Below are 22523 nucleotides of genomic sequence, written 5' to 3'. Positions count from 1 at the left end.
ACTTTTTTGGCAACAATTCTGAAAATAACTTTCCTAGGAATGCACTTGCGACAAAAGGCACTTACTTGTGGGTATCTACATAGAAGATCCAAGGGATGAAGGATTTAAGACATTACAGTTTGGTTTGTTTTGGGAGGTGGGAGTGTTTCAATTCACCAGTTCTAATAAGGAAAAAATCCCAAAAGGCTTAAGAATATTTTTACAATAAAATGTATTTCTTACCAAAATAAACTCAAGAAACAAAACAAGGAATTCTTCCTTCTGCCTAAAATATCCAAATTAAATACCTACAAATAGCAGAAATCTGACGAGGGGCCTTACAGGTTAAAATAAAAGAGGAATCTTTTTCCCCAGAAAGTGTTTCAAACATTGCAAGCACCTCCATACCTCCCCCACTCCCTGTACCATTGCCTGTTTTACCTTCTGTCAGAACACTCACAATCGTCTAACATACTATGGACTTTATTTATACATATGGATTTTCTTTCCCCTTTATCTGCACAAGAATGTAAACTCCATGAGCATGGAGATTTGTCTTTTTTATGTTTTCACTGATGTAACCCAATGCTTGGGATGATGACCCCCACACGGAAGGTAGTAATTATTTGGTGAATAAATGAGTGAATTACAACAGGCACAAGGGAGATGAAGGAGCCAAGGACAAACCACATACTCAGGTAAGGGAGATCAGGCTTGGAAAGAACTTTCCTCATATGAAAACAAAAAGATAAGAAAACATGAAGCCTATAAAAATAGCTTATAATCTAAAGGACCTAAGATATGACAGGCATTTTTAAATTTTATATTTTCAATCGGTGATATATTCAAGTGTGTCAAAATCAAAACCATATGAAGAAATATAAGCAGGAATATCTAACTCCCACCCATGTCCCCATCCTCTCCATTCTTCCAGTTTGTCCCTATTGGTCACCGCTCTCTTCAGTTCCTGTGCATTCTTCCATTGTTTCTTTATATAAATTCTTATTTCTCTATTATTCAGAAATGGATTTTGATTTATATGTTAAAATGTTTGTTCTGTTCCATATTTTGGTTTTCTTCTCCAGGAATTTCAAATAAGTATATATTAAACCTCTTTACCTATCACCTAAAGATAAAATTTCTCTCTAATCTTTTGAAATCTTTCTTGTTTTTGCCACATTTTGTTTGCTTTTTACCATTAACCCATTTCATTCTTGTTATGTTTCTATAATGCCTATTCACTCTGATTTCCCTGTAGTATATTCTTTATTCTTGAAATATTTTTCTCATTTATTTCTATTTCTTTCCTGAATTCTGCCACTTCCCATTTCCCCTCCCCCTGTTTTCTGGTCACTGGTTCCCATTGTCTGGCTATGTTTGCCACTGAATTTTGTATTATTGTTTTAAGTCTGCCTTCATAGCTGCAATTACTTCATTACACTTTTCGTATTCAAGTTAGATTTAGGTTATTATTTTCTTCTTACCTTGTGGCAATATTCTTCTGGCATGTTTTCTTCATACGCAGAGAAGTTTTTCTACATATTACTTGTCCACAGCTTCATCATACAGATATTGTATTTCTACCTTTATATAATTCATATTTGGAAGAGCTGAATTCTTTAAAACCAGCTATTAGCAGGAAGTTCCTGGAACCAGGGGAAGGGCCAGAGTAGCCGCCCAGGTTTTACTGATTGAGGGATCTCCCATTAGTTTCTTTAAAATATGACCTCTCTGTAGCTGTGGAGAGTGGGAAATGAGGATTTTTTGTTTCATGGGTATGCCATTTGTTTTGCAAGATGAAAAATGTTCTGGGGATTGATTGTGCAACAATGTGTACGTACTTAACACTACTGAACTGTACACTGAAAAATGATCAAGATGGTCACTTTTGTGTTATGTGTATTTTACCACAATGAAGATCTTTTAAAAAATTTAAATGTATATATTTATTTATTTACATATTTTAAATATATATTTGTTATATTGTATTTTTAATATATAAATGTTATATACTATGTATCCTTGAAAATAAGACCTAGCCAGACAATCAGCTCTCATGCATCTTTTGGAGCAAAAATTAATATAAGTCCTGGTATTAAATCATATTATATTATATTGTATTGTATTGTATTATATTATATTATACCCGGTATTATATTATATGTTATATATTATATTGTATTATATTATTATGTAAGACCTGGTATTTTATATTATATTATATTATATTATATTATATTATATTATATTATATAAGACCCAGTCTTATAGCAAAATAAGACTGGGTCTTATATTAATTTTTGATCCAAAAGACACATTAGAGCTGATTGTCTGTCTAGGTCTTATTTTCGGGGAAAGATAGTATGTTCTGTGTAACCATGCCCTGCCACTTTTATATTCCAGAACCTAACCTAGTTCACAAGCCTTCTCTAATCACTCTGGTTTCCCTGATTCTCTCTCTAGATGATAACATGAAGGCATGCAACTTCCTTTTAAATATGTTCCTTTTCTTCTAGTAGGAGGTGCTTTCTGAGATCTGCCATTTTAGGATGTTTCTATGGACTTTCCTTTCACTCCTTTACTGCTTCCCCTAGTACTCGTGACCTATTTAATTTCAATTCTGTTTACAGAAATTCCAACTTAGGAAGGGACACTCTCAGTCTGGAAGAAATATTTGCTAGTGGTTTCTGAGAGCTATCACTACTTACTCTTGCTTCAGATCAGATCCTGCGTGAAGTGGAGGGATGGGAGAATAAGATGATAGTAGCTAACTTCAATAGTGCCTTTAGTAGGACACCAGTAAAAAACAGGAAAAAAAAAAGAACATTAGCGATATTTTTAAAAGGTAGCAGTATAAAGTTTACTGTGGAAACCAAAGTGAAAACTTTCACATATATATGTACATATATATTGCATAACATATGCAATAAAAATGCTATGCAGAGAATGATTCTGAGAGAGAGAAACAATTGCAGGTATAAGATCAGTTACATGGCTTTTGTAGTAGTCTAAGCAAGAAATGGTGGTGGGTTATATGAGAAGATGACAGATTTAAGATACTTTGAGGAAAAAGGGTTGAAGAAATTGTTGATATTTTGTGTTGTGGGGATATGAGATTGATGTTAGAGGCTATAAAATTATAGGGCATCAGGATAGATGGCACTGGGATAGAAACATAGACATTTCCTCTATGGTATTACTGGATGAGAGCAAACCAAAATAGTTGCACTTGCATATAGGAGCTGCTTTCTGATGACTTATATTTTCTGTAAAACTAGCATACTGTATCAGTAGAGAAAAAATATGTATTATTCATTAAAAACTATTAAGCCAACACTCACACTATTTGGGAGCAAAATACAATTAAAGCCATATTTCAAACTATACTCCAAAATAAATTTCAGGTATATTAAAAAGTTATATCTAATATATAGAATAACAACAAAAAAGTTTTAAAAACATATAGTGAATATATTTCATCTTGGCAAGGAGAGGGAATAGAAGCAAAAGCAGAAGCCATAAAAAATAGTAAATAATGCCACATAAAATTGAAATATATATTTTAAAAACTATGAAAATAATTGCATCACATATGACTGAAAAAGATCTAATATCCTAGCTTAACAAAAAATACTGGCCTTGGTTCACAACTTAGCCTCTCTCAGGCACCTCCAAGCCCAGTGCTAGTGGAATACAATAGTGGATCACTTTGTGACTCATACCAGGTGGCCCTGGGAAGAGCACAGGTTTTGGTTGAACTTGGCCTGCAGTGGGGCCCTCCCAGGAGTTCCAGGGCAGCATGCCATGTGGCCAGCTTCAAAACTTGCCAGAGAACCACTAGACCATTTCCACAGATGATACACCCAAAGGGCAGACCTGGAAAGCACCAGAGCCCTGCTAAGGTGAATCCTGCTCTGTAGGGTCAGTCCCTATGTGACAACTCCTACACTGTACTCACAAGCAATCAGCCTGAGGATCACAACCTCCCACTGAGCTGCAAACAGCAACCAAGGCTCAACTATAATAGGAGGCCAAACATAAGTCACACAAGAGACACACCTTCAGCATTTGGCTCAGGTGATCAGGGAGAATGCACCACTGGGTCCCACAGGACCCCTACTATATAAGGCCACTCTACTAAGATGGGGAGACATAGCAGCCCTACCTAATACATAGAAACAAACACAGTGAGGCAGCCAAAATGGAGAGACAAAGAAATATGTCCCAAATGAAATACCAAAGCAAAGCTCCAGAAAAAGAATTAAACGAAATGAAGACAAACAACTCTACCAGATGCAGAGTTCAAACACTGGTTATAAGGATATTCAATGATCTCAGGGAGAACTTCAACAAAGAGATAGGAAATATAAAAATGCAGATACAATACATTAAAAAAAAATACAAACGAAGAATTCAATATCTGAAATAAAGAGTATATTAGAGAGAATCAATAGTAGATTAGATGAAGCAGAGGTTCGAATCAACAATTTGGAAGATAAGGAAACAGAAAACACCCAATCAAAATATCAAAAAGTAAAATGAATCCAGAAAAATAAGGATAATTTAAGAGGCTTCTGGGAAAACATCAAGTATACCAACATTCACATGATACAGGTACCAGAAGGAGGAGAGAAGGCAAGGAATTGAGAACCTATTTCAAAAAAATAATGACTGAAAATTTTCCTAACCTGGCAAAGGAAATAGACATACCAGCCCAGGAGCACAGAAAGTCCCAACAAGATGAATCCAAAGACACCAACACCAAGACACATCATAAATTAAAATGCCAAAGGTTAATGACAAAGAATCTTAAAAGCAATAAGAGAAAAACAGTTAGTTACCTACAAGGGAGCTCCCATAAGACTGTCAGCTGATTTCTCAACAGAAACTTTGCAGGCAAGAAGCAATAAAATATTCAGAGTGATGAAAATCAAGGACCTACAACCAAGATTACTCTACCCAGCAAAGCTATCCTTTAAAATTGAAAGAAAGATAAAGAGCTTCCTAGACAAGAAAAAGCTGAAGGAGTTCATCATCACCAAACCAGTATTACAAGAAATGTTAAAGGGACTTCTTTAAGAAGGAAAAAAAAAGATTAAAAAAATATGAATAATAATATCACAATAACTACACATTTAAGAACAATTACTTTTGATGTAAATGTATTAAATTCTCCAATCAAAGACACAAAGCAGCTGAATGGATAAGAAAATAAGACCCTTACATATGCTGCTCACAAGAGACTCACTTCAGATAGAAAGACACACACAGACTGAAAGTAAAGGGTTAGAAAAAGATATTTCATGAAAATGGAAACAAACAAACAAAAAGCTGGGGTAGCAATATTACATATATCAGACAAATATACTTTAAAACAAAAGCTACAAGAGACAAAGAAGGACCCAGTAATCCCAGTGCTGGGGATTTATCTGAAGAAACCCAAACACTACTTCTAAGGGAAATGTGCACCCATATATTCATCACAGCCTTATTTACAATAGCCAAGATATGAAAGCAACCTGAGTGTCCATCAATGGATAAATGGATAAAGAAGAGGTTGTTATTACCTGGCCTAAAAAAGAATAATGTCTTGCCATCTGCAATAACATGGATGTACCTAGAAGGTATTGTGCTGAGTAGAGTGAGACAAACACAACAAATGCCATATAATTTTATTTATGCGTGGAATCTATACAACAAAAAAAACAAAACAGAAACAGTCATAAATACAGATATTTTGATGGTTTCCAGATTGGAGGGGTGTGGAAGGGTGGGTGAAAAAGGTGAAGGGATTAGGAAGTATGAATTGGTAGTTACAAAATAGTCATGGTGATGTAAACTATAGCATAAGGAATATAGTCAATAATATTGCAATAACTATGTTTGGTGTCCGATGGTCCGATGGTGTACTAGATTTATTGGGGTAATCACTTTGTAAGTTATATAAATGTCTAATCACTACATTGTATATCTGAAACTAATATATAATATTGTATGTCAACTGCAACTGAAAAATTTAGAAATTAAAAAAATTAATAAAGTCACAGAACAATGATCAATGACTTGAAAAATTGCTCTGAATAATGCTAAATAAGAAAACAATTAAATTGTATCATAGCATATATAGTATGATCCCAAATTTATTTTTTCTGATGTTTAATAGAAAGATTAGAACTCTATGTATAAAATACTAACATATGTTCGCCTTTTTGTTCATGTTTTTTATTCTAAACTTGTCACAATAAAACTTAATCTTTTGTAATTAAGAAAAAAATATTGAATTATACATAAAGAAAGCTGGTTTCCAAAATTTCCTTTCTTTGTCATTCCTTTTTATACTCTACCCTTCCTACTGCCTTTTCCTTTCAACCACTGTTTCCTATTATAAAGACTTCATAGACACATTTCTAAGTTTTGAAATTAAAGACTTTGGAAAAAGAGAAGATGACAAACATATTTATATTATTGTTGCACATAAGTATTTCTAGTTACTTATATTTATAAGTTATCCATAGTATTGAAATTTATGAAATACAAATTCCTGTCTTTTAAAGTATCATTTTTTAAATAAAATTAATTTCTATTTTAAAATATTTTATATTTCTCATGACTAAGGTAGTTCGTTCTCTAAATCTGGGTTTGCAAACATAACTGCACATCAGAATTACTAGAGGAACTTTTAAAAGTACAAGCCCTGGGCCCACCCATAGATATTTTAAATCAGGAGTTTGGGGGCCCATTCAGTAATCTGTCTTTCTAAGTTCTCAGATTATTCTGATAATAAACCAAGTCAGTAAAATGCAGCTTTGGGTGATTAATAAACACATTCTTTGAACTTGTTCCACCTTTCACCTATGAATAATAATACTAGTAAGTAGAAAAATTGTAAAGTGAGTGTCTTTTAAAGTTGACATAATTGAAACTAAAGCTGGTCTAAAGGAAACTTACAAATTCATCTGTCTAACCACTATTTGTATATAGCTTGCATCATTCTAAGAAGTTACTCAGAATTATAGTGATATTCTAAGTCCATATCTATGAAGGTTCTATAAAAAAGAAACTTTCTTTCATATTCTTGGAACAGAGCTAAGTGGTAACAAAAGTCTGTCTTTGACTATTAGTGAAGAAATCAGCCAAGAGCTGATATCTATAGTATTCTAAAAGATTGTTTCCTTTATTTGGGAATTTTTACATTTTAAGAAAATCACATTCAGCATTTAGTGTGAATAAAAGGCATAAGAGAAATTTTAATCACTGAATCAAGAAGAAATGATTACTTTTGTTGAGTTCATAAAATTCTGTGAGTTAAAATTAAAAGAAGCATAATATGTGCATCTAGGACAAGTGTTTACATGCAGAAACTTCCCCCAGAAAACCAAATTCCTTTCCCTGTACACAGCCACAATTTCTAATAGAATTAGAATTCTAAATTCTATAGAAAATAGGGGTGGCAGGTTACTTCAGTTGGTTAGAGCGTGGTGCTAACAACACCAAGTTTGCCGGTTCGACCCCGCACAGGCCACTGTGAGTTGTGCCCTCGTTAAAAAAAAAAAAAGAAAAAAAATGCTATAGAAAATATGCTGTGTGATAGTGCACCTTAGTGGTTTTATAAGAAAACATTAATGAGGCTAGATTTTTTTCAAAATATTAGTAGAGGAAACATTAGTAGAGGTAGCAATGGAGCCATCTTTAGTTGCTGTTTGATTTAAGTAGGGTTAGTATAGGGTCTTAAAGACACAATTTACGAGCTGAGACTTAGTGACTTGTATTCTAGAATTCTTAAAACTTTTCAAAGTCTGGGATTAATAGAAGGTTTGATATATATGGAAAGAGATATATGAATGTTCTAAAAACCAAAGCTGGGGGTTAGAAAAGTTTACAGCCAAGTGTGGTATCACTGTTACATTGTTCAGGAGAACTATTTTTTATAAAGAAACAGGAAATTGAAAGTTGAATTTACTTGTGATGGTGTCATTCATTTGCAAGTGCAGCAGCTAGACAAATGACTTACAATTTCTTTACTGTGTCATATAGAAAAAATTGTTAGGACCAGAAGGAGGATTCTGCTTGGTGTTCTGGAAAGAACATTAGAGTTAAGTGATCTGAAAACTTGGTTCAAGTCTCCCAAAAACTTTCTGTTTGAATTTGAGAAAAATCACTTACACTTCATGAGCATTAATTTAGTAGTCATGTGTAGAGAGGCAGGATGGTGATTCAAACATTGGATTTTAGAATCTCAGCTGCGTCACATACAAGATATAAAATTTGGCACAAGTTAATTTCTATGCCTTGGTTCCCTTGTGTACAGGACGGAAATAGTAATAGCATTTACTTCATAGGGTTATTGAGAGAGTTACATGATTTATTATATGTTAAGCATTTAGAAGAAAAACATACTAATTGTTTTAGCAATTATATGATAAGAACTTTGATCTATAACTCAGTGGTTTTCAAATTACTCTAAGCTGTGGGACCTTGGTTCAAATAAAATGTCACATAGATGTCTAAATAATAAAACAGATGGAATTAGAGATGTTTTCATTGGACAGGGGCAGAGGGGTTGAGAATCATGCCTTCCATCTTTCCAACTCTTCCCAGGTGACCCCCTGGACAACATCAAGAAACCACAAAACAATAGAACACAGTTTAAAACAATAGAGCACAGTTTAAAAATACTAATGAGCTCTTCCAAATCTGTCATAGGTTGTGTATCAGTTGGGCACTGTGGCTAGTAATAGAAATATGACAACAGTGGTTTAAACACATATGGGATTTATTCTCTCTTCTAGAAGAAGTTCAACAGTGAACAGCTAAGGCCTGGATGGCAGCTCTTCAAAGCCATCAGGAAACCATGCTCTCTCTGTTCTCTGGAGCTCCAGTCATCTTATTCATGATCCAGACAGAAAAAAAAGGGGGGGAAGCGGTGGGGGGAAAGCTTTCTAATAAGCCTTACCCTACATCTTTAGTTAACATCTCCGTATTCATCCCTAGATAGAGAGGAGGGTTGAAAATACAATCTTTTAATTGGGTGTGTGTCTATCTGGAATTAAGTTAAGTGTTCTGTCAGTATTGAAGGAAAGAACAGATGATGCTGGGCAATAGCCTTCTACATATTAATTTTAAAATACCATTGTGTTTTATGAGTAAAAGGAATACTAAGGCTGGCTCCTTAACAGCAGATCAAGGACGTTGGAAAAAGAATAATATATCAATCAAAATCTGACTCCGTTAATTGTCTTTTAATCACCCTTAATTTTTATATGGTTTCTGGAAAAGTGTATTAATCCCTTTAGTAATTTAAATAGTTCTCAATGAATATATGCCAATAAGTTTTTAAATATTTTCTTTTTGGTCAAGGGAGTAAGATGTTAAATAGATATCCATCTACAAAATAAAGGTTAACTAGAAATTTTAAAATAAATAATACACACATGGAGCGTAGCATAATGTCCAGCACTATTTGATTGATTGATTGATTGATAGATAAAATAGATGGTAATTCTCTATTTCCCTTTCATTACACTGAACTTCAATTTCTTCATTGACATTATAAGGAATTTAGGCCAAATGATATCTGGGGTTTTCTAAAACTCAAGTATGCTGTGAGATAATAAGAAACCCCCAGAATTTGGAAACATTTGAGAGGAGAAGGGCTTAATATACCTTCAGAAATAAGCATTAACTATGTGACTTCAAGAATCCAAGTGCTTATATCAAATGCAGACCAGAAATACATCCAGGATATTACTAAAGTTAGTTAGTCCTCAAAGGTAAATATCTTTGGGGAATATATTTTACCCCAATTGCCAAGCTAAATTTATAAAACTGGAAAAGCGAGGGAAAAAACCTTTTCACCCTCACACTATTTACTTAACCTAACTCAGTTAATTGGCAATTATCAATTCTCATTAGTCACATTCTTTGAGCTCCTACTATTGATAGGGCCACTGAAATTTATAGGGCCTTATGGGAAATACGAATGAAATAGAGGATAAAGTGTCTGCCCTAGATAGTCTTGAAGCCTGGCAAGCAAAAGAGCATTAGGTCAACAAAAATTCACTGAGCTTTTACTGCATGTCAAGTTCCATACAAGAAACTGGATATTAAATGTTGAATAAGACCCAAGGTCTTGATATCAAGGTAGGTCTGGCCATGAAGTATTACACCCAGGGTCACTATTCCCTTTGCACAAATAATGTTACTTTATTACTCAAAACCCACCTTAAAACATTATTTACCAAACAGCACTTCCTGTTCCACAGGTCTTCTATTTAAGACTGACCTTATTTCTTGAAACAAAAGAAACCTCGACTCCTGTGTAGAACAGATCCTTGGAGAGTTTTTGCAGGATACCTGTTGTCCTTACTAGTACTGAAAGCAAAGGATCTTGTGGAATAAGGAAGCTTCTCGTGTGAACACATATGAAAATCATCCTCTGGAACTTGTAAGAACATGAAATTGGGGAAGAAATGCCTGCCTAAATATTGGAAAAACCCACTAACAAAGTCAAATTTCATTTAAAAACCAAGATGAGACCTGAGATATTTGCCAAGCTCAGTTCTCCAAGACAAGCGATGGGAAACATAGTTTGTGTGTTATGCTGAGCTTAGCTTTTCTTATTACCAATTTACGATAGCATCCTCTCTCTTTTTCCTTTTCTTTGCCTTGAAAGTCTAGTTTTTAGTCTCTAGGGAGTGAAAAACAGCTGGAGGTGCCAGGCTGAGCACAATAAACATCATAAGTTATGTACTAAGTCTCAGAGTCTTCCCCTTCCCTACATGCAGTATCCTTAGGAGGCTTGGGAGATCTTTTTATCACTGTCCTTTGATTTTCATCATGCATTTTACACTTTAAAAATCAATACTTGAATTTCTGAACAAATTTGGGGTGTTGTTTTTGTTTGGTTAGAGGTACTCTGGATGAGACTATGATTTATGCCTGGGTACTGAGAAAGACAGCTTGAAGAAAGGAGTGATGCTCCTATCCCAGAATAAACAGATTGTCACCAAAAGAATGTCTTGGTATTGCCTGCTGTCATGCACTGGACCAATACAAATACCTTTGAGAGTTCTCAGCGACTAAACTCATGGACTGAGAAGTGAGCACTGCATTTTCTAACCATACTCAAAATTTAGGAGACTCAATCTATAGAAGAAGCATATAATCTGTGCTTCTTTCCAGAAATAGAATGCCTGAGAGCTGAGAACTAGTTTTCATTAAAATTTGATTTTGAAATTCTGTTCTCCTCTGGAGTTAGAAGGAAAAATAAGTTCTTTGAGGCTGAGAGGTGTCAAAGAAATGACACAAAAGGAGGAAGTTTACTAATGGCAAGTGCTAGAATTAAAACACTCCATGTAGGAAATGGATTGAAGATATAATACTTCAAAGTGAAAGTTGGGGTACTATTGAATAAGGCTGAAATCAACTTCAAAAGGTAGATGGCAAGGTGTCTGAGAAAAGGACTTTGAAGACTAGTAACCAGCTGAGTACCATGTTTTGGAGAATCAAATTCTTGTATTCCAGGAAATTAGGTGAGGAGAGCAGACCATATTATATGGACGCATGGTGTTAGATGGTATAAATATATGTTTCAGTATATATTATAATTTCATTTGTAAAGAAGTCTGGATTATTGTCCCTTAGAGTTAATAGTGTATGTGAATTTTTCCTGAGACTATCATTAAATATAATGAGACAATTCAGAACTGGTAAAGTAGGAGCCAGTGGAAAAGGCTATGAGTAGATTCAGTGAAGACAAAGAAAATTGCCATTAAGAAGTAACAGAAGAAAGATTTGTAATCTTTAAATTAAGGATCATATTTCGACATCTTTCTAACTCTAAAATATAGGCCCATGTAAACAGCAAAACATAGAAATACTTAGAAACAGAAAAAAAAATTGCTTAACACAGTATCATAACATAAAACTGCAATCAGGAAGAAATCAACAAGGTCAAACCAGTATTCCAGGAGTATCACTATGCATCAAAACCATGACTTGGCAATGAAGCACAGGAAAATCCTGTTGGACCTGCTTTTCTAGGAAGTGCCAAGATAAAATATTTAGAGAAGTGGGTAGGGATCACCACGTCTAAATTGAAGCACAGGGCAATATCCATCACCCAAGTTGTTTCCATTATAAATTATGCTTAATTGGGGAGGTTATTCTCTTTACAGCCCCTTGTGAAAATGAACAGTTTATGGAAAGGATTAGTCTTTTTTCACTCATTCACTAGAGTGCCCTGGAAAAAGCACTGATCTTAGAATCAATCTTCTTGGTTTGGAATGCAGCTTTAAACTAAAAGTAATAACAGTTGTCCAGAGTTGTTGTTCTCACGAAGAGCTTGGAAACACTGGGTAAAAATGCCCATGAACACCCTTTTTTATATTCTAAATTAAAATTCACACATTTCATTTGATGAGAAAAGAGAAGGAAACGGGGATTCTTATTGAGATAAGTATGTTAATTCACTTGTTAGTTTTCTAAAATAGGAACTCTATGGGAATCTATGGACATTATGTTTTGACTTGGAATAGTAAAATGGATTTATTCCACTTACATAGTAGATTCATTTTTCTTCTAGGAATGTCTCTAATATCAAGCTTACTGTGTTAATAAGAGTTTCAAAGATTGGGGAAAATACAGTTTTAAATGGATCTAATGCACTTAAATATATGTCCAGCATTTTGTTACTTAAGGTTCTAATGTGAAGAGTAGCTGTGGAAATGGTTACCTCCAGGAAAGATTGTTTCTATAATTCTGGTGGAATAATAATATAATCCTTTATAGTTAGAAATGACTATCATTCAAAGAACTTAGAATGCTAAAAGATAGCATGTGATCAAATACTCACCACTTTCCTAGGGTATACAATATATCTCTTTTCTTTTCTCCTAATGAGGGAAAGGAATGCAAGTCTTATAAATTACTGAAATCAACTAGTATAACAGTGATAAAGATAATAAAAGAAACCAGAGTTTTCATCATATATACACATACATATACATGTATATATATAATGTATAAATGATAAACCTTTTTCTGATATAATGTGCCTGAACCAGAGAAACTCATCAAAGGACCAGAAAAGTGTTAGAAGCTCATCAAAAAAGAAACACAAAAGTAATACCCAGGGAGGACTAGGTTTCCACCAAAATTTAACTCTCTTCTCTGGGAATTCTGTGAATGTTTAACTTCATAGCCAAAACAGGGAACTCTGGGGTTTCTTTGAATAGATGTGATGGCCCAGAAGCTCACCAAGATATAGAGAGATACATAGATTCACAGACAGATACATAGATATACAGATATGTAATTTATTATTGTTTTATGACTAGATAAATTGGACTTAAAATTCTTCTCTTTCACTGATGATGATATAGGTTTAACAAAATTGCCCAGCTTCTGCCTTTGGATGATGAGAGTCATTTTGTAACTTATACAAAACTTGTTGTACTTTACCTAGTTACAGATTGTTACAAGTCCCACATAGTGAATTTTGAAAATAAATAGCAAAGGGATAGAAACACTGTTTTTGATAAAGGTAATGGAAACGAGGCCCTTTAACAGCTAGGTAAAAAAGGAGGGTGAGAAAAGTTCTTCAAAACAGCAAAGAAAAGTGCAAACAGACCAGAAATGCGTATTAAAACTTGGAGAAAGAAGAAAAGCTCTGACATCAAATGAAAGGAAAAAAAAAAAAGCAGCAGAGATAGAATAGTTCCTCAAACATGGATTGCAACTACTGAAGTTAAGAAGCCCTAGACAATTTAGGTGGACAAATGACTGAATACAATGCTGAGAGTTATGATATGAGTCTAGAGCAGGTCTTAAATATTTTTAAAAAGGAGAAAAAACTAAATCTTCTTATTTTATACTCAGGATCATGTGAAATCTTCAAAGCTGAGATTATACATACACACAGAGATATCAAGAACCAAGGGAAATGTACATAAAGTAGTAAAGAGAGGAAATATCATGGAAGAGAGGAGTAAACATGATTGGCACAGGTGCCATGTTTAAAAAAAAAGTAGTTTTGTCATTAACAGATAAATTAAGTTCAACAAAGACTAGTTAGAAAAGGCGCATCCTTGGGGTTACAATTATGCTGATTTGGAGAAAAGTAAGTTCATGGCTTTTTAATATTCACTATCAGACATACATATTGTCCAAAGTCCTGGCTAAATTCATACAGTATGGCTCTCACTCTTAAGGAATATATAATTCAAAGTTCTCTATCATCTAAAAATTGAGGATAGCTTACAAATACTTGTAGTTTTAACCCTCACGATTTCTGGCAGGTAAGAGATGGCACAATGGGGGTGATCAGACAATTTACTGAAGAAACGACTAACAAAGCATAGGCAAGCTTAAAAGAAATTAGAAAGAATGGTGAAACATTCCAGGGCTAGAAACTGTAAGAAGACACTGCAACTCTTAAAGAGGGAAAAACATGCTTAGCAAAACTTGCAAGATGCATACCTGTCAGGGAGAAAGTCACCTTAACAGCTATTGCCTTTGATCTAGGAACAAGGCCATGGGCAGAATCATATTGAAGCGAGGATGGAGGGAAGTAAAAAGGGGGACCTATCCCAGGGCTTCTTCATATTCCCATCATCGGACTTCCTGTCAGTATCTCCCATAGGCTGAGTCCAGTTGGAAACCAGAGGGCAATAGGGTCCATTGTTTTGGTCCTTACAGAGTAGCCTCCCCCGCTACACACAGCAAGAAGGGAAACAAAAGTATAAAGAGTGTCCAAAGAGTCAAGGGGAGAATGAATATCTAACACCAACTGCCCATCCTCAACATCTTCAGAGTTGCTTCCGGGGTTTGCGAAATCAAGAAAACATTTGGGCAAAAACGGCGTCCATTTAGTCTATCATTTCTTTTGTGTATTGTTCGTAACCAACCAACACCATGAGAGAGTTGAATTGACAGTGTATAACTATAAAATGGTAAGTACATTTTTAAAAATGGAGGATTAAATGCTTCAAGGATAAAAAAAGATGATTAAAAAGAATGAGGATTTTACAGTATGGATTGACGCTTTCATTTTTTTTTCCCTCTAATCAAAACAATGCCATAAAACCCAAATTTAGATGTGAGAATGAATTACACGGGTACAGAATGGCACGTAGAGAACATTAACAAGTGACAGCCTTGAATATAGGGTAATAGAGAATACTGTAATAATCCCAATACTGATTAGAAACCAAAAATACCAGAAAACCAATAATATTTTTATATTCAATTTAGTACTTTCAAAGCGATGAAGCACTAACATAAGTCTTTGTGAAGTAACACCAAAACATTGGTTGAGCAGTTACAAATATTCAAGAAATCATTGGAGGTGAGGTCAGGACATTAAAAGAATGGGGGTGGTTAATACAAAGACGCTTATAAATTTGTAGTTCTTAGGTTTACAAGTGAATGTTCCTATACTTAAAATACAAGTGAAAGCAAGCAGCAGATGGTGTAAGGCATGGAAAGGAAGATGCTGATATAAAGATCTGTTCAGATTAATTAACTAATATGTTTTAGTCATGTTAGAGGACACCACATAGCTAGGCTCCTAGTTAACTGAAGCTAGAAGACAAATAAATTGAGTGTGTTCTTCAATGTCCTGGCCTCCAGTTTAGCTCCATAAATCTCTGCTGACGGCTGTGTGAAAGGCTCTTCCAGAAGCTAGAGGCAGAGATGAATAAACCATGATTACTGCCCTCTAGGAGGCTACAGGGCTTAGTGGGGAAAATAGACACACAGTCACATAAGCCTTATCTCTAAAAAGCCCAGCTGAAAACTGTTGTGAGGAAATGAGAAGAGCATGAAAATGGCCAGGGCTGAGAACCATGAATATCTAAACCTGATTCTGCCACAGCCACTTTCCTCAAGTTCCCTGAGGCAGATATATGGATGACGAACATCTGAAGAAGAAACACCTTACTGAAAGCTTTGGCAAGCGAACCTCAGTGCAGAACCTTAGAAGCATATCAGAATCGATGTTGATTCTTTTGCCCAGCCTAAGCAGGCCTAAGAATCCTCCTTGTACCTAGAACTGATTTTCAAAGGGAGTAGTTACCAACTCCCAAAAAGAAGGAGAGCTCAGTGCTTCATCAGACACCAGACTAGACATAACATACAGTGTTTCCCCGAAAATAAGACCTAGCTGGACAATCAGCTCTAATGCATCTTTTGGAGCAAAAGTTAATATAAGAGCCGATCTTATTTTACTATAAGACTGGGTCTTATGTAATATGATATAATATAATTAATATAATATAATATAATATAATACCAGCTATAATATAACATAATACCAGCTATAATTAATATAATATAATGTAATGTAATATAATATAATATAATACTGGCTATAATATAACACCGGGTCTTACATTAATTTTTGCTCCAAAAGACGTATTAGAGCTGATTGTCTGGCTAGGTCTTATTTTCGGGGAAATACGGTACTAGATAATGAGAAACAAACTGTAGACCTGGGGAAGAACTACACTGACAAGGTCTCATCACATAAACCCCCTTTCTCCTCATCTTGACATTCCCAGTCCCTGAACAAATATCCCTGTTTCTGTTACATACTGTTGTGTAATGAACAACCCCAAAACTAAATGGCTTAAAAAAACCCACTATTTTATTTGCTCTCACAATTCTGCAAGTTGACCAGGCTCAGCTAGGCATTTCTTCTCCTCCACCTGACGTTGACTGGGGCTGCAGTCATCTGACGGCTCAAGTGGGCTGAAGCATCCAAGATGGCTCACTCATGTACCTGGTACATAGCTGACGCTAAGCAGGTACAGGCTGGGAATTCAATTGGGTCTATTTGGAACACCTGCATATATGCTCTGCCTGTGGCTGGCGCTTCTCACAGCATGTCAGCTGGTGTCTGAGAGAATGCATCTCAACAGCATGCATTTGAATCTGCCAATGTTTTTAAAGTCTAGGCCTAGAACAGACAGTCACTTCTATCTCATTCTATTGGTTAAGCAGGCATAAGTTTGGCCCAGATTCAGGAGAAATAAACTAGAATAGAATTCCTAGCTATTTGTAGTTCTCTACAATTCTTGAATGTAAAATAGTCCTATCAGCACACCCAAGAATGCAATAAGGGTCAGTGGTGAGGTCGTCATGCAGACAGCCCTGAGTTCTCCCTAGAGGCCAGTATCTTCTATCTGGTCACCTTGAGTGGCAATAAGTAATGTTAATTGGCCAATATTTTCAACCAGTTAGGAGTTGAGGACAGTTGGCCAGTTGCTGACTGGTTAAATATAAATCAGAATTTGCAAGCGGAAGAAAACAGACTAAAGAGGAGTCAAGGGAAATGAATGCTCAAAATGAGAGGAGTTCAGGGAAGGTCAGTCAACAGAACCTGGGACTAGGTCTGACCTCACTTAATCTGGAAGGTAACACTTCATCCATGGAGTGGAATTCAGTTGAGATTAAATGAAAACCCCATAGAATAAATACAGCATTTAGCAAAATGCCTTTTTAGAGGATATAAAATTGAACTATAGAATGTGAATATGGTTAATTTTGTTTTTTGTAATTTAAATTGTTGTTCCTGATGTGCTTCTGGGTATTCTCCCTCCCCTTCCACCAGATAAGCAGGGTTATTATTTAAAAAAAAAAAAAAAAAAAAAACAATAATGATTAGATAGGAGTTTTCTTAAACTACCAGGAAGCATAGTCTGTCTAATCAAAGAGAACTATAGACAACATTCTGTTACAAATGTGAAGTAATGGAGACTGAAAAAAGTTGAAAGAAACTTTGAGCCAAAAGTGTTTTTTTTTCTATTTGAACAGATTAATTTACTTTTCAAGTATAAGCCAACTTAAAAAAATGCAAAACTAAGCCTTACTATTTCGCACTCATTGTTTATGTTTCATATATATTGCGTTAGTCAGTTTCCAATATGTCTTAAGTTGCTACCTTTAAATATGTTTATATTTTATTTGTCAGAGATTTTCTGGGAGAGCGAGTCTCCAATTTTATAACGGAAGTCAAAAAGATCAGCTTTCACATGTAGAGAACTGCTTCCGTAGGCAATATTTGTTTCACAAAGAAAGGGTCATCTGTATTCTCTGACAGTGCAGAGCTAGTAGCCGTTCTGTGGAATGACTTTTCTGCTATTACCTTAACATCAATTATTTGACATGAGTTTATTTGGATGGGGGTGGTGCAGAGAGAGACTGTGAAACAAATAATTTCTAATGGCTGAAACAGGAGTAGTCAGGAAAAGTTCCAGGGAGCAGCCGAGGCTATAACTGCCCAGTTCCCACTGACATCAGTGTGAGTAATAAAACTAAATCCTCTGGGGATACTTTGAAATTTTAGCCTGCAGTATCTTTGGAAATATTTCACAGTGAAATTGTATTTCCAATTCCACAGCCAATAGTTGTCCCAGCCACCTCCTTCCCATTTCCCCAAACATGCAATAGCTTCTAACTCTGTTCATTTACAGTGATTATTTCAATTTATATCACCAGTGCATGGTGAAGGGTAAGTCAGGCAGCCACTTCTGATTTAGTCATTTAAAAACTGTGCTGCAACAGCTCTTTCTCTTGCCCAACTGACAGAAGAATTGTGCAGTCTTCACCAAGTGTTCTAAGCCCGACCTGAAGAACATTCAAAAAGGATGATTTATAAACACTGCAGGATTAGATTGACTCTTAGTACTTAATATATGAACCTCACTCTCATGGACAGAGAAAAGAGAAAGAAGAGAAAGAACATTAAATCTTTTCTCTCTCTCTCTCTTTCTCTCCCTCTTTCTCTCTCTCTCTCTCTCTCCGGTTTTAATGTTTTTTAAACCTTTGTTTCCCTAAAAGGACCCAAACCACAGCTACATAACAGAATATGTGTTACATGTTTACTTAATTTCTTAGTACCTCTTGTGCTTCACCTAATGAGGATGTATTCAGAACACTTACCCTATAGGATGGTTGTAAGGATAAACGAATGTGAAATGCTTAGAAGAGTGTCTGGCACGTGGAAAACATGCAATACATGTTGTCTGTGCTTATCAGTCTTTACACGGGATTTGTACTGATTTGCAACATAATCTAGCCCTGGTCCTCTTGTGAACAGGTAACTTATACCATATCTTCCACCTACTCTTGCCCACCCTATTTCCATACATATAGAGTCATTAAATTTGATATCCAGAATTCTGAAGTAGTAGGTAAGAACAATGGAGTTAGTGCTACCAATGACTGAAAGGATGGTAATATTTATTTTTCAAAACTTTAAAAATTACCTCTAGAAACGAAGATGATGGTGGTGGTGGCAGTGGTGGTGAGAGCTCACATTTACCGAGCACCACATGTTGCCCAGGCATTGTACCCAAACTACACAGCAACCTTTTTACATAAATATTCCTGTATCTAATTTGTAGATAATAAAACTGAGGTTTACGGAGGTTTTATAATTGCCTCTACCTCCCTCTTTCTGGTGCCTTTGAAGTTAAGTTGTTGGAGTGTTGTCTCTGTACTTGAGTCTACTTCTTTAATACCACTGACTGTTAGCTTAGTCAAGCCCCACTTCATCACTGAAATGAAACAAAATCATCTATGGTCTCCTTATTGCTAAATCAAATTAGCCCTTTCTCACCTTATCTTACATGATCTCACTATAGCAAATGATATTGTTGACCACGCCCTCCTTAAAAATGCCCTCTATCCTTAGTTTTCATAATACCACAATTTCCTGGGTCTTGCCTTTGTCTTCTTACTGTATTCAATTTCTAAGTTTCCTCTTTCTCTGTGTCCTTTCAGAGATGGGCTTCCATATCTTTTTATTGTAACCATGGGAAGAAATATATTTTGAATCACAAATCTGTACTCAAAAACATATTTATATCAGTTCTTGAAACAATACTTCCTTACTATGTGAAAACATATTCTGATAAATTTATTTGATCTCATCAGAAGTAATGTTGGTCATAACTCATCATAATAATTTCCTAGTTTACACATTTTCTAGCATTCTGTCTCAACATTGTTTTCTCTTGCATATGGTTCAGACAAACACAGAAGTGACCAATCTGCTTGGTCACAGCTATCCAAACATCTGTCATGTACTATCACATGGTAGTAGCAAAACCCAAGAGACTAGGTAACAGTCTAAGCTGAGCTCAAAAAAGCTTAAAAGAGAATTATAATTAAGTCCCCAGAACATTTTTTTAACTGATGCTATAGATGTCAGTGAGGCATTTTGCCAAAAGTTTTAAGTAAATGAACAAATACTACGTTGGGAAAAGAGCTTTAACTATTACAGAACAGATATCCTCTCTAATTTTGAATCAACAAAACTACTACCCAAAATGAGCCTTTAAAATAAGTAAATTATGACACTAGGATTATTTTCTAATTTTAATATTCCATTTCCCAGTTTTATTCCTAATGAGGAAGCAAACAAATCCGTGCATCTCTTGTCATCACTTCAAGCATCACTTGTTCATTCCTTAATTCACTCACATAGCAATAGCTATTTAGCATTTTCCATGCACAAGGTATTGTGCTTGAGGCTGCAAAGGATACAAAGATAAATCAGACATGGACCTCTCTCTCAAAGATGTTATATGTTATTTATTTACTCATTCATTTATATATTTCTAAATAATAGTAATTGTTTTTGACTACCTTCCTGTCTCCCAAACATTCATAAATAGATGAACTCATAACTTCTTAATCCCAGATGAATGCTTTTAAATCATGCTCATTCAACTGCTGCTATAAACTCAAATCCAACAAGTCATTTGTGTAGAGTTTTTTTCTTAGTTTTTCTTTCTTTTTTTTCCCCATAAAATTCAAGTACTCTTTTCATTCTGAGAGAGCTTTATCTGTTGATAAAGAATTAACATTTAGATCCAAATGGGTGAGTGATTAGCTATGATCCAGTTGTATTATATACAGTAAATATTAACCACCAACTAGATTTTAAAACTAGAGAACAAAATTCCAATGAAGTGGAGTTTTGTCTATTTTTAGGACTTATTTCATGACGTAAGCAAAACCCATCATTTAGACAACAACCTGCTACTCATTGGTTACTAATCTCAAAGAAAATGAGGGACTATGTTTTTGTTTTCTCAGAGCCTGCTGGGTAACAGTAATTTTAATCTAGTAGAACTATTATCCAATCAAAACATAGGAACCCTTAGAAGGGAAATTAACCATGCAGGATGTGAATAATGTCTAGTTCTGTGGGCACTTTAGGAATGAATGTGTCATGAAAGTGGTGACCGATGGCAGGGATCGTACAACGCTGTTAGGCTAGTAAGACATGTCAGGTAGAGCTTATCCCAATTGATGTATATTTTTGTTTGGAATGGCAGCCAAGCATGGCAGCCCAGGTGGTAGAGAGAAATCTTAGTCTCAGATCATGCCAAGGGGAGTCTGACAATATACATGTCCTATAACACATTGATTCTACTTTGGGATATACATTCTTGCATATATGCCAAGAAAACCTGGTATATACGCATATGTGAAGATGTTCCTCCCAGCATTATTTGTAATTTTAAAAAGCCAGAAGGAACTAAAATGTCCAATACACACACACACACACACACACACGCGTGCGCGCTCAGGCACAAATGATAAGATTTTATTGTGCAAACACTGTAAAATGAATAGCCTAGATCTAAAATTATCCTTAAGCATAAATCTGACTATTGAGTGACAAAAGTATAATTCAGAGAGGTACATACAATATGATAGCATATACAAATTTTAAAAGCATAAGATGGTATGTGAATATGGTAGATTATAAAACATAAAGCTAGAAGAAATATATACCAACTTTAGAAGAGAAGTTTTTTCTAGGTGAGGAAGAAGAGGATAGGATGGGAGGGAAGGAATTTTATTTGTACCTTTAATAATCTTTTAAAGAATTTGAAACACATGTGACCAAATCTTGACATTTGTTAAATCTGGGTCATAGATAATTCATGAGTTTTTTTTAATTTTTCAGTTTGTTCTCTTTGATCTTCCTTATAATTCCTTATAACATTTGTGACTTTTAAACTATTTTTTAATAACAAAAATGACACGTAAAGTTGGGTCAGATCTAAGCCAGAGTAATTATCTAGTATAAGAAAGTTGTGGCTGGCGTCATCAAACGGTCTTCATCTATCTCATAAAGATGTTAGTGCATTCGTGATTCCAGGTGGTTTGTCCAATTTGAGGTAGACCCTAGATGAGGGTCCTCAGGAAGCAAGGCTCACAGAGTCTGGCAGGTTGGTCAGGGTCCCCTTCAAGAATGCTGGACTCCACCCAGGATGGAAAATAAGAGAAAAAGGAGGAACCTAGTGGAAAGTTAGTGCACTGTCTGGGCTCCCCTGACAGTCAGGAGACACCAGATAATTGATTTACAAAAATACACTAAATTGAGATTGACCATACCTAATGTTTTTGATGGCATTCCTAATTTTCCACATAACTCTGTCGAACTATAGAGTTAGGCATTGTGCCACATAAGCCCTTTACGTCTGTTGCTTCATTTTTTACATGTATCTAGGTTTGATATTATC

The sequence above is a fragment of the Rhinolophus ferrumequinum genome, chromosome 5, assembly GCF_004115265.2.
Source record: "Rhinolophus ferrumequinum isolate MPI-CBG mRhiFer1 chromosome 5, mRhiFer1_v1.p, whole genome shotgun sequence".
In the NCBI taxonomy this organism is placed as follows: Eukaryota; Metazoa; Chordata; class Mammalia; order Chiroptera; family Rhinolophidae; genus Rhinolophus; species Rhinolophus ferrumequinum.
The sequence above is the reverse complement of the archived record's forward strand: the minus strand, read 5'-3'. Positions refer to the sequence as shown.